Below are 13,482 nucleotides of genomic sequence, written 5' to 3' on the forward strand. Positions count from 1 at the left end.
CGTATGAGGACGTTGCATTTTTCATCTTGGGACTTTTTTTTAGAATAAGATTCAGTATATAATAATAGTCAAAGTATTTTTCTTGTCCGAGCTCATGGACCCCACTTTTGGATGCTTGAAGAAGCGAGTATCTGGGACCCCAGCTGCATATAAGTGGGTCGCATACTGATGAAATCAAAATTTGAAAAAAAAATTCTTACAACCAAATGTAAGATTTTAAATTAAGGTTACCGGCACTAGTTGAGCCTATGGCCGTAATGTGCCTTTTCGGGGCAGACTTTCCCTTTTTTTTTTGAGGGGGCTCTTCTTGAAAGGGTTATTATGCAAAATAATTATAGATTTTTGGGCCCCCTATTCACCTCGGGAGCCGTACTTGAGGCCCCAGCTGAATACTGTTTTTAATATTGAGTGCTACTTTTTTTTAAAAACCAATTTGTTAAATGATTTTTTATTATCCATTTTTATTCCTTTTAAATTCATTGAAACAACGAATTGCAAATTCTTTCTGGAGCAATTAAAATAATAAATTATTGATAATTTATAATTAAAAGAATTAACTGCCTTGCTGTGTATTGTAGTTCTGTATTTTAAACTATGGGTTTCTCCTCAGTATTAAAAAATATTATCAGAACATGATTCTCTATGAATGAGCACTTACCTGTTAATGCAAGTGAATACTTCAATATTTAAAAGATATATACTTCTATATTAAAGATCTTTCATCAATTTATCTGTTTCATATTTAGCTTCCAACAAATAACTTCACCTGATAACTTTCATTTGATCGTATATTTCATTTCAGTTGATTAGAAGATGAATGATTGATTGAAGTTGATTAATAGAAACATGAATTGAATAACAACTTGCACACATGATTTGTCATACAAAAACATTTTATTTCAAACATATGTTCATAGAGAGTCATCATAATCACAATTTATTTGTTGCACTTTTCTTAGAAATCGCACCTTTCAAGAATATAATTTTTTGAGATTCATTAATTTTCATCTGCATCTTCAAATGTTGATTTACCTGAAATTAGAAAGAGGAAGAAAAAAACACTTTTATTATGCTTATCAATCTTTAAATGTACTGTATATTTTATTTCAAATTATAACAGTCTTTAGTAGAGATAATTCGCGCACAATAGCACTTTGTCAACTCGCCACCATTTTATCACAGTAGGATCCAAAATACATCAACTGTGTTTTACAAGGGAGGCCTGGCATTGCACACAGATGCACTTGTTCATGTCTAGATGTATTTACCTAGGGCTTCACAAATCTTAGGAGCCAACATTGCAAAAAAGAAAATCATACTGACACCTAAAATTTTCTATGCAGATCACAAAATATTTGGAGTTTATGTCTGCATCTTCCGATATGTGAAGATCATCACCAAGTGCTAAAAAAGTTGAATATAATTTGTTTTTACTTTGGATTATTTCTCCTAAAAATATGCTTGGCTGCCAAGAAATTTGGCCGGCACCTAAAATGTTTTTCAATTTTTCGAGCCATGGTTCTACCCTAAAATTTTGGTCAGACAGATGAAGTCAAAAAACCTATTGGCACGCAGCTAACTTCAAATTTTCACTTTACTTTCAGCTTCGCTCTAAAACACATCCTTAGCAACCTCTTGTGGATCAGGGAACCCTATTTAAATTAACATAGAAATTTTGCAGTGTTGTATGGTCTTACTAGTTAAAAAGTATATTATTTGTCGTCAAACATATTGTTTTAATATTCCCATTCACAAAATTTGCTCATCAGTAAATATAACACGTTTTTCAAAGAATTAATATTGCTTTTCAGTTAGCAAAGCTTCTAAAGGCTTTTTTTAATGTCCTCCCTCTCATTTATATAGCCAAGACAGGTTTTTCAACAGTATACATGTTTTTACTTGCACTGGTCAAATTTTGAGTGGTACAGGTAGCCATTAAGAAATCATCTATCTTAATTTGCTCAATTCAATTATGTCAAAAAGAGTTGTTCTTTCAATAGTATCTGAAAAAATTATGATTATAAAGAAAATTACTCATAGCAAGATATTTCTCGAGAAAAACCAATATGGTATGGACTAAAAACAATGCCACCTTCCCCCCCCCCCCTGCTTATTTTGTTTTTGCACACATAAAATGAGTTGCTGAAATTACAATAATTTCAGAGGGAAGTATATTTCTGTTAAGTTTTATATTGAGAAATATTCAAGTGATTGTACAGTTTACAATTTTTATGAATTTTCTCAACTTAAAATTGAATGTGTATGAAATAGGTTATTTTAATCATGGTGCAACATAAATAAGACACTGAAATACAACATTTCTTAATAAATATGTGAATTTATGTAATACAACCTCTCCGAAACACTGTTATGTCTGCGATCTGATATAACACCAAAATTCTTTGGGTGGGATGGTGGCATTAAATCGGGGGTTCGACTGTATTTGTTCCACTAGGGTTGTTGATACAAATGAAATCAGTGAAAATGATGCGACACAATGTTAAAATTTATATCATTAAATCATGCATGGAAATATTTTATTTTACATGAAAATAATAATGGAAACTGTTGCTCAAAGTCAAATACAAAGAATTAAAATTACCTTTGTTTGCTCTGGTATAATTGTTTGGTAACTTTGAAAACCTTCACATAACTTCGTAGCTACCTACAGCCAATTTCCTGGGAAACAAAATTTTTCTAGAGTTAGAAAAGTCTCACAAATGTATATACAATATATATATATATCAGCTGTTTACTAACAACATCGTTAAAAAATAAATGCTTGTTAAAAGTTTAAATGTTAAAAGTTTCAGTTCCATAACATCTCAAAATGTTATATTTTAAAGTTCTTAAGTATTCGACATGGAAATTTTTTTTCTGTCGTTACCCATACACACAAAATCAAAAACAATTTTTGGCAAAAAATTCAATTTGAACACACACAGCAAGGCCATAACCCAAATACTGAAGTAGTAATATGTTTCAAACACTAATCTGCTTCCTTTCATTATAATATATCTATACCTCAACACTAAAAACTGTGCGTGAAATTAAAACTTTGTTTTTTAGTCCCATTGTACGAACTTCATTTTTTATATCAACAAAACAATATAATGATTCCTTATTAAATATTCATCTCAGAGCGAGTTACAGAGTGCAATTTTTAAAGTAGTAGCATATGATTTTTTTCTGAAAATTTAACTTTCACTAAGTATTACAATATTGTTCATTTGAACAGTTCAAAATATCAAATCTATATTTTAATCCTTTACACTAAATTTAGTGCATGAGTTTTACAAAATTTAATATTTAACATTACTGCCAATTTTTACCATGCTTTATTTCAATTTCACCATTACTCATCACAAAAAAATTAATTAAAATTTTTGTCATTTAGGTGCTATAATTTATTATCATCAATGAATTGTATTTGTTATTATTTATTTACGCATGTGCTCAATTCATTTAGACATAATTTTTCATTAAAAAAAATTAATGTAGCAAAAAACATAGAATGTAAAATTTCAATCTGATATTATCGTAATAGAAGATTCATCTTTCATTCGCCATGTAAATATTTTCAATACAACCCAAAATATACATGGGCTATTTGATATTTTTCCAGCATTACCAAGTGGGATCCACTGCCCTATTGATTGCGTGACATTATGTCCATTTATATTTTTAAATAACGCATTTACCGAGCAAAAAAATATTAATAATATCTCTAACACTCTTCTTATATAGTTCGATAGCAATAAAATAATTCTTACCTCAGTAATGAACATGCTAGCACTTCGTCGTGGCTTCGATCGCCGATGTCAACATACACGTATGTATACTACAGCAGGTTTTTGAGGATATAACGATGAATCACTTCAACTTTGATGACACCGAAGATATAATCCAAGTTTTATCTGTCATTATTATCGTAAAAAATTTTTTTAATTCGAAAAAAAGCCAGCATATTTCATCGCTAAATATCACAGCGAGAGCTCGCGGCCAGAGGCAAAATTTCCTCTTTTCCAAGATGGCCGCCGTGAACTACTTTTCTTGCTGCTTTAGGACTGGTGCTAGGCAGTCCTTAGCAGCGGTCCTAAGTAACTACTAAAAAAAAGTCCTTAGCTTAGAGATAGTATCGAAAAGTCGAACTACTGGCCATCTAAGGACAAATCGGGGCTTAACTACTTTTTTTCGGCTAAGGACCGCAGAGATAGTTCACCCCCTGGGTTTTAGCAAATGAAGGAAAGATTGAATTTTCCATAAATTCGCTAACCGGGTACATTCGACGGCCAAAATCACCAAGGTAGATCTTTTTATCTACTTTTAGGCCGTAATACAGGGCGTCCATAAAAAAAGACCCTATTTTAAAGTAGCCTACAGGCGAAAACAGTCATCAGAAAATTGTGAAATTTTGTGGAGGACTTCATGAAGTGATGGGAATTTGTTTCGGGGGAAGATGGGAGGGGGGATTAGTTGCACATGTCACCACCAGAGGGCGTTTTATTAAGAAATGACACATTTAGTCAACCGCTTACAATTTTAATAATTGTTAAACACTTTTACAATTGTTATTGCAACAAAACATGTTCCACAGGATGGCCATCATTTTCAGATACTATATGAAATCACAAGACGGCATGTTCCACAACTGACCGAAGTGTGTGCGAGGAAATGTTCAGCACGTGGCGCGAAATGCTGCCTTTAGGGTCACTTTAAGATCAGGTAGAGTTCTGGGATTGCCGCGACTTGCATAAAGATTGTGTCTGGAAGGGAGTGACATGCTTGCTGAGACGGAACAATTTCGTTCTGTAACAGCAATGCATATCGCTTCCCGGAGATCGAACATGTCACTGGACCTGTAGAACGTGGCGCGGGTAACTTGAGTGATGTAGAACCGCACTGGGGGCCACTTAAGTGCTCTAAAACTACGTCACATGTCACTCAAGGGATCTCTAAATGTGTCACGGATCGCTTAAGTGTTCTGGAACTGTGTCCCGGGTCATTTAAGTGATCTGAAAATGCGCCACGGGCCGCTTAAATGTTCTGGAATTGTACCACGCGACACTTAAGCGATCTGTAAATGTGTCTCTTAGTTCATTTTTACAAAATTAGGTTTGAGGAGGGCAGGCCGCATCAGATAACCCCCAGGGCCATATTTGGTCCGCGGGCCAAGGGCCTCTATGCGATTTATCATTATATGGCTTAGAGGGTGGGTCGCAGTGAATTTATTAAAGATAAATTTTGGGTTCATAGCCTTCAAATAACATTGAAATTAACAGAAATTGATTATAATAACATATAAAGGTTTTTTCTTCCGAAATTTCAATTAAAAACATATTTTTTTGCATTAAAGAAACAAATTTTTGATCGGGGGGGGGGAGGGGGGACACGAGCCCCCTATTCCCCCCCCCGTCTCTGATCCCACCAATATGCGTTAGGATTCAGAGGGGCTGAGCCGATGATGAAATTTTGCTGACAACGGGGGGGAGGGGGTCAAAAATGGCAAAAAATTTGCTTACGTAATACTTGAACGACCCCTTATGGACAGTTCAACGTGGCTTATCCAGTTCCTGCGCTACACGCCTGCCACTAGAATTTGAAGCTCTGTCCTCTTCCACCTTGAAGCGAAACCTCCTGTACTGCGTCTATAGGAAACGGGTTTTCTTCCTCTTCCAGGACGAACAACAAACGATCCAGTTTGGTTTCAAATTCCATTATCATACTCCGAAGGTTTTTAACATCACTAGATCTTTCCGAATCCTCTTCCAAGTCCGGCACATTTCTGTAGGGCAGTTACTGCGGAATTACTGTTTTGGTAAAACAATTTGACCAAGAAAGCGCGATCTCGTAAACTTGTCATTGCGAGCAGCAAACGCATGGAGAAACAAGATCTCCGCGAATGTTCCTAGGTTTTATAACAGCTGCTGGTGATATCACATAAATTTAGATGTTTACTACAGGTATTCAAAATGAAACGCCCTCTGGTGGCGACACGTGCAACTAATTTTTCCCCCTGGATTGGGGACAGGCATTGGAGTTTCGGTGGCACACTGAAAATTCTGTCACGCACTGTGGCCAGGAATCGCGGCTCGAAAATACAGTATGTAGCGGTACCACTATAACTTATCTCACTCAACCAATGGCAAAATCACTGATCTAGACATTCCCCCCTCCCGCAACAAAGGGGAGGGGATTGGGGCTGACAGGGCTCTAGCCCTGAAACACCCGGTATGAATCCCGTTAAGGTTTTTTACACTGCAGTGGCCGTGGGAAATCCTAGCCTGTGGCTATTTATGCTTTGAAGTGGTTCTTTTATGAATGTGCTCAATCTAGCGAACTATTTTGGAGAGCCGCAGATAAGCCATGAATAGGACAAGGGAGCCACTGGTGACAAAACTTAGCCGTAGGAGGAAAGCCGAGAAGAGAAATGTCCCAGGACCTGGCCTGGCCAAGGTAGACGGCTCACTAGAGCAACCAAACCGAGAGGATGGATATGTCCTTTCACCTGTGTTTCCCACTGACACGAAGGGCTCACCCGAGCCTGATAGACGTGGTCCAGGACCTGGCCTGGCCACGGTAAACAACATAGGGCTCACTAGAGCTACAAATCCATAGACGAAAATTTTGAATATTGTGTATTTTTCTATTCGTAACATTTTTTTTAAAATGTGTTTTATTCTCATGCATCATTTATTAAAGATAAATACATTATATACATTCATATAATAAAGCACCCCAACGGAACCCAGCCCCTCATCCGGGTAAATGGATAAAACTAACAACTGTCGATGTAGCCTGGGCATTGCACGGTAAGAAATGAAATGCCATAGGAGGAGCATAGGAGTGGGGAAGGTGGCAGAAAAAAATGAAGTAAATCACATACTTCCTCTCCAGTGCTGTCATGGGGTTTTGCGATTCCCAATCCTTTCGAATCTCCTGACAAAGGTTGGGGGATGCCTCTAGGAACCGCGACGCACACTTTGAGAAACACTGCCCCACGGCAACTGTCGCCCAAATGGGGAAAAATCACATATTTTCCTTCCAGCGCTGTCATGAACAGCGGTCATTGGTTCTTTCGCAATTCTCAATCCTTCTCATGTTCTCTACCTCCCCTTAAAGTTTGTACCTCTATTTTATGGGACACCCTTTATATAAAGACTTTATCTCGAAACAGACTTTATTAGTACAACAGTAAATGTCATCATTAAGCCATTCCCCCATCCACATAAGGCTCCATGCGTTAAGATGAGCCTGGATCAATGGGTTCTGAAAGTAGTCACACATTTTTCCCACTATATTTCACATTTGAAAGCTCTATATCTTCATGTCGAACTTGTTTTCACATATCTCTGTAGGCCCCTGGAAAACCAGGCGGAAGGGGGGAGCCACGACACTCAGCCGGGCCACCTTTGATTACCACACGACCCCCCAATGGCTCCAGGTTGCGAACCACTGGTTAAGGCAATCCAATACAGCATTTTAATTAATATTATCAAATATTTTGCTCAAACAAACGGCTTCCCGTAGACATTAATAAAAACCTGTTGGCACTAGACAACATAAATGACACTCTCCTGTAACGAAACGGCGCTGTCTGAATGTCCACAACGACAAATGGGAGGTTGTCATTGACAAGTCTCGCTCATATGTCAAATCTTCAACTGAAAATTATTCGTGTAAATATGCAAATTAGCAAAAAAATAGAGAAAATTACAGCGTACGTGACATCGCAGGTTTTTAAAGACTCCGCTAAATAGCATAATAAATTATTTCAGAGCAACCCAAATAAAAATCGCCGCGCATATATATATAGACACGTAACAAGTCGTTAGCGGAACGCCATTGACTAGTTAATTGATAGTTACGCGGCCACCGTCTTTGTTATTCAAACTGTTTAACGTGGAATATTTTTCTGCTCTATAAGTCAGTTTTCCTTTTGGATGATGGATGTCCCCCGGACGCGCGTGAACGTACGCGTACGTGTGTAAATATGGTGCGTGTACGAGCTTGTCAAGTCCTGGTGAACAAGCAAACAGGTGACCATGTCTTAATCATTAAGAAAGAGATGAATCAATTCGCACCTGGGTCTGCTGTAACCACAACCGTTAATTATGAGATATTTTACGTCGGTGAGAGAGGAGAAACTGATCTATCTCTGAGATAAATTGAGAGAGAGAGAGAGTGAGAGAGAGATGATAGGCTTAACTATCTCTTGACTGGTTTCCACAGGGATTTGACTCGACAAAGATGGTCGTTTATTGGTCGAAAACTAAATTAATCCGGTCATGTCCGGATTCATCCTTTCCCGTTTCATCTTCAGGTGATAAATACCAGTTCAGTTTCATCCACTCCATCCTCCTCCCGTTCGTGTTATCTTAAAAATCGGGGTACTGAGTGGACCTCGATATTTTTTTGAGTCGAGAGCACCCCCGTCGTTAGAGGAGGAACACTTATGGTGCTCAACCTTTAGGTGAGAGTGGTCCAAACAGTGCCATCTGAACCCCACGACCCACCCAGGTCCTGCTCGGCCACCTCTAATACAGAGGGAGGATTCGTGATAATGTAAAATGATTAAGATTTTCCAGATTAAGCTTGCAAATTGCTTGTAAATCTTAGGGTGCCCGTGATGCTCTTAAGACAGGCATCTTCAACCCGTTGCTCCCTTAACCATCCAGAGTGCTCGATGCTCGTGTCTCATTTTGTGCTCGCGAGCACTTGATCATCGTTCTAATTAAACCACCTTGTACAACTTGCACTGAAGGATTGAAATCATCTTGATTTCAAGTATTCGTACGTCAAACTTGCTGTAAAGGTGCTCTTCTTTTGATGATGAGTACAGGGCAGTGCTCGCGACTAGAAAAAGGTTGAAGACATCCCTGAAACCAGTCACATTTTTGTTTTCCATATTTCACTGAGAACTTCCCAGCCGAATTTTTTTTTTCACAGCTCTCTGTGCCTCCCCTTAAGTGACTGTTATGGCTCCCTTTTCACTTGATTTCCCCTCGTGTCCTCTTTAGACTACCCCAGGACCGCAAGGGGGTTCCATATGGGTCCCAGATTGAGAACCTTACGTTCCAGGTTGTCGTTAGTGAATCGAATGGCTTCTTTAGATTGATTCGCATAAACTAATTGTAACGTACTGAAGCAAACAGGGGAGTCCGATATTCCATGTTACCTAGATCACATCGGTTTCATAGGTATGGGTGTGGACTCACACAGTGTGTGTCACCCACTCACTCACTAAAAAAACCTCTCTTATCTACCTTATCTATTATACTTTTTCCTCTTTTATGTATATTTTTCCTCCTTTTTCTAACGAGCGGTTGGGTGAGCTCAATGTAACCATATTTATCGCCCAGTCGTCAAAATTAGGTAATCCAAATTTCTTGCCAACACCTTGTACGTGAGGTGATCAAATGCAAAGAATACTCGCCAAGCCGAGAAGAGAATACGGAACGGGGGGAAAAAAATGCACCATTTTCCACGCCACCCAAGAGGTATGGTGTCAGGCGCGTTACCCCTTTGTGTACGGCGAGTTCCCACGTAGGCATATTTCCGTCTTCATCCTGCGCAACCCATCGAAGGTCTCCTCTCGACGGGCCCCAGAGCAGCAACCGCAAGTTGGTTGGGTGCCCTGGTAGAGGCCTCGCCCGTGCACCCCGTTTCGGCCGAGCCCCGGACCCGGTTAAGGTCGTATGGCTCGGCCCAACGATGGAAAGAAGCCTTTCGACACGGGCTGCTTTCCTCTGCCCCGGCTTCCTTGGCAGTCGACCATCACGCCCACGAGTGAAATGGCGACCGACCAGCTGCACACGGGGGCAAACTGGGGCAATTGGTCATCCAAACTCTTCATTACGAAGATGGGACTGGCAAAAGCCGTGGAGCGCTCCACTTAAGTGGTCCATAAATGTGCCATGGGATGTTTAATTGCGCTAGAGCTGGGCGGTAGGTCACTCAGATGATCTTTTAAATGTATCCACAACTTTCCTGCGGGTCAGGGGTTGAGCGTATATGGTATAGACCAGTGGTTCCCAAAATATGGGTCGCGATCCTCTGGGGGTTGCGAGAGATTCTCCAAAATAAAAACGTTCAAATAAGAAATTAGTTTTCATTTTAAAACCATGTACAAACTAGAAAATGCCTTTGCTCAGCTAAGCTAATTGCCATACAATGTTGTTTTATCGATTTCGAAGTTTAATAATCAATATATCAATGTAATACTTATATTGGGGTGATTCAGAGAGAATCATCCGATTTCAAAACTGCATAGTTCATAAAATTAAAAACATACAATGACAAGTAATATATATATGAATGCAGTCGAATCCCGTTTTAACGAATACCGTTATAACAAAAATCTCGTTTTAACGAACACTTTTCTAATCCCCCAGGTAAGTTTACATAGGAACAATGCAAAAACCCGGAATTCCGTTATAACGAAGCGATTTCTCCGGCCTCTTGGAGTTCATTATAACGGGATTCGACTGTATAAGCGGATTTATGAACGTTTTATGAAATTTTTTTTTAATGATCCATATAAGGGGAGAATCATCTTTTAGTAGCATGATGCTAAAATCATGGCCTTCCTCCCACATCCTGCCGCAGGGTTCCGTACAGGGTTTGTACTCGCTTCTCGACAGTACATTTACTAAAATTGGAACGATACAGAGAAGATTAGCATGGCCCTGCGCAGGGTCCCGAGACAAGACTATTTGATGGGCCGCTGCTGTAATTAATTTATAGCATAAAAAAAGAAGCCTGATACCAGCCTCACCTTTCGGGGAGGGGCGCATGGCCCCAATAATGACCTAGTCGTTAGCAAAACCAGTCCCAGGGGGATGCTGGACCCTTTTACCCAGATAGTATACCCAGTATAGATATACCCAGATAGTTTTGAAATCTGCGACAGTAGGCTTTATCGATCAATTACAGTTACAATACATCTGGAATGTATAGTGCATACTCAAAGAGCGTGAAAAATAACACTTCTGCTCTGCTTCCTTAACGGATGAAACAAGTAAAACTATTGTGAGCATTAGTTTTTTTTACTCCCATAGGCACGGATATTTACGCAGGCTCTCTTGGGAAAAGAGTCCGAGTTTTCGAAAAGTTAATTTTTCCTCACGTCCTCCCATCGCCCCCTATGTCCATTCGTAGTCCCCAATCGTGTCTAAAGTTAGTATTGCCCCTGGATAGTCCCATCGCCCACTTTGGGAAACACTGGCTTAGAGTGATGTTAACCTTATTATCACATGTTACTTTCGCCCCATTATATTGGCAAATTTATCGCCAGATTTGTAAAAAGTGTTGCATTTGATGATTATTTTCCCGAAATCAACAGTTTTTTTCTCGCCAAAATGTCTAGTTTTCTCTCCTTCACTGGCAAGTCAAATTTTTTGATTGAAGGTGCATTCAGTGCGTAGTGTTTATTGCGTGATCGTTTCTTGCTTTTTTTACGCTGTTGTTTCAATTAGACCACACGTTCATCAATAAAACAGGGCAATATTTTTTTTTGAGCAATTTTAAAATCTATTGCGCGTGAAAAGCTTCAATGAAGAATGTGAAAATGGTAGCTTGGCGAAAGTGACTAGTGGAAACAGTGAAATAATAACTATTCTCTCTCACTCACCAGAAGTTCAGTCTAACTGATTATTTAATAAATTGACATGTTCTAAATAATTAGTAGTTTCGCATCATTTGCTGTTGATTATTCATCGAGTCACATTTTCATACTGAATTCTAAGTGTTGCAACGAAGATTTTATCATTTCTTTGTGACCGCAGTATTGATTTCTATCGTTTTGAAATTTTGTCTTTCATGAACCCGTGTTGTCTTGATGAATTTGCATTTGATCATTTTTTGTCGCCCCACGGTCATTTTTTTTGCACACGAAGGCTAATTAGACCGGGACCTACATGATGAATTTACTTTTATTTTTACAAAAAAAAAAAACACAACTTCAAAATTTATTCCAGCCTTCATGATTTGCGCAGAACGTGGCAATTTTTTCATATGAAATTTCATTCGGAGTGGGGGGGAGGGGCGTTACTGTGCCACATATCAGCATTACCGTCCCACCTTTCGCAATAAAACTCTTTCATTTTAGTTAATTCTTCGACGGATGGACTACATTCCGAATGACAAAGTGCAATTACCTAGTCCCGTAGTCCTCAAACTTTTTGTTCCATCACGCCCCTTTCTTCAGAATTTTTTTTTTCTTTCAAGGGGCCCCCAACTCGAATGTACCCATAGGATCTTATTTTAGATCCGTAGAGAGAGAGAGAGAGAGAGAGAGAGAGAGAGCTTCCATCGCTCCCCCCCCCCCCAAATCATTCCATTGTTCCCAGGAGATAATTTCACCCACTTTGGGAAACACTGGCCTAATCTAATTACGCTTCATTCGGTTTCATTCGTATCTTTTTTCCTCCAAATATTACTCAGATATTTCCGAGATAGCGGCGATTCTAGAAGCCGTAACCCTCCCCTCCTCGAAAAGACCTTGTAGGTTTCGTAGTTTATTTCACTTGAAAGTCTATAAAAATGTCATCCTCACTGGTTATCTCCTCAAGCCAAAAAAGATAAGCATTGGAAAACGAACCGCATCCACACACTTATCGACACCAAGAGCTAATTTTTCATCGACGATATAAACCAGTTCCAATTGGCTCCTCGTATAAAAACAAATTTCCTCTCCCTTTCTTCGATCGTCGGTTGTTATCATTGCGGAATACCTCCGAAGGGAACACACGAGTCTTGTTATCATTATCACTTCAACTTATTATAGAGAGTTGGTTGTCAGTCCTAAATTTACCAAGATTTCTAACGAACCTGTTGACGGAGTCCTTATTTGGACGCGTGGCTTGTGCAAGGACCCTACAGATAACGTTATAACCCGCACTGACTGGAGTGTGTTTATCAGAATTGTGTTTAAAGAGAAATGAGGATCTTGTTTCAGAATTGACCTTAATGTTCTGATGAATGATATGGAATGTAAATTCTTATTGGATATATTTTTTTTAATGTTTCCGCGTGTGAGGAATCGACGATTGTATTTAGGGCGGCGAAAAACAAAATTTAATCTGTTTCCAGGGGCAAAATCACTCATTTTTAGGTCCACCCCCCATAATTGTGAACGGATAAATGAGTAAATTATAGGCGTCCATCTTGGTCCGGCCCGGCTTGACCTCGTTTACTCGCGACCCTGATTATTTTGTCTGTAAGTGTCTTCGATGATAAAATCAGAGATGCATAGTCTGACTGTCACAACAGTGGTTATTTTAACCGTAGGTGCGAGAGAAGGGCACGAGCTGCAAATATGGTCCAAAGAAAGTCATGGTCGGAAAAGCTAAAGATACCCTGGGTTAGAATGTGGAAGCACAAACGTCGGCCCGCAGGGGCCATGGCAATACCAGCGCTCGTTGTGGTCCAAGTAGGCCCGATCGGAATTCTTATCTGTTCCATGAAGCGATAAAACAAGTA

The 13,482-nt window shown here is 39.2% G+C and overlaps 1 long non-coding RNA gene and 1 pseudogene across 1 annotated transcript; one reads left to right on the forward strand and one right to left on the reverse strand.

Annotated features, from left to right (window-relative positions):
* Window positions 1–949: 949 nt before the first annotated feature.
* LOC149077924 (uncharacterized) lies at window positions 950–4,218 on the reverse strand. Its single transcript, XR_016193885.1, has 3 exons — window positions 3,774–4,218; window positions 2,603–2,679; window positions 950–1,032 (listed from the first exon to the last, which is right to left on the reverse strand). It is a non-coding gene; the product is annotated as an uncharacterized LOC149077924 (long non-coding RNA).
* A 6,407-nt stretch (window positions 4,219–10,625) lies between these two features.
* Window positions 10,626–10,720, forward strand: LOC149077925 (U6 spliceosomal RNA; annotated as a pseudogene).
* The last annotated feature ends 2,762 nt before the right edge of the window (window positions 10,721–13,482 follow it).

This window comes from Pholcus phalangioides, unplaced genomic scaffold, assembly GCF_987345545.1.
Source record: "Pholcus phalangioides strain wild (caught in Gottingen) unplaced genomic scaffold, Ppha-v1.0 ptg000014l_1, whole genome shotgun sequence".
Taxonomy (NCBI): domain Eukaryota; kingdom Metazoa; phylum Arthropoda; class Arachnida; order Araneae; family Pholcidae; genus Pholcus; species Pholcus phalangioides.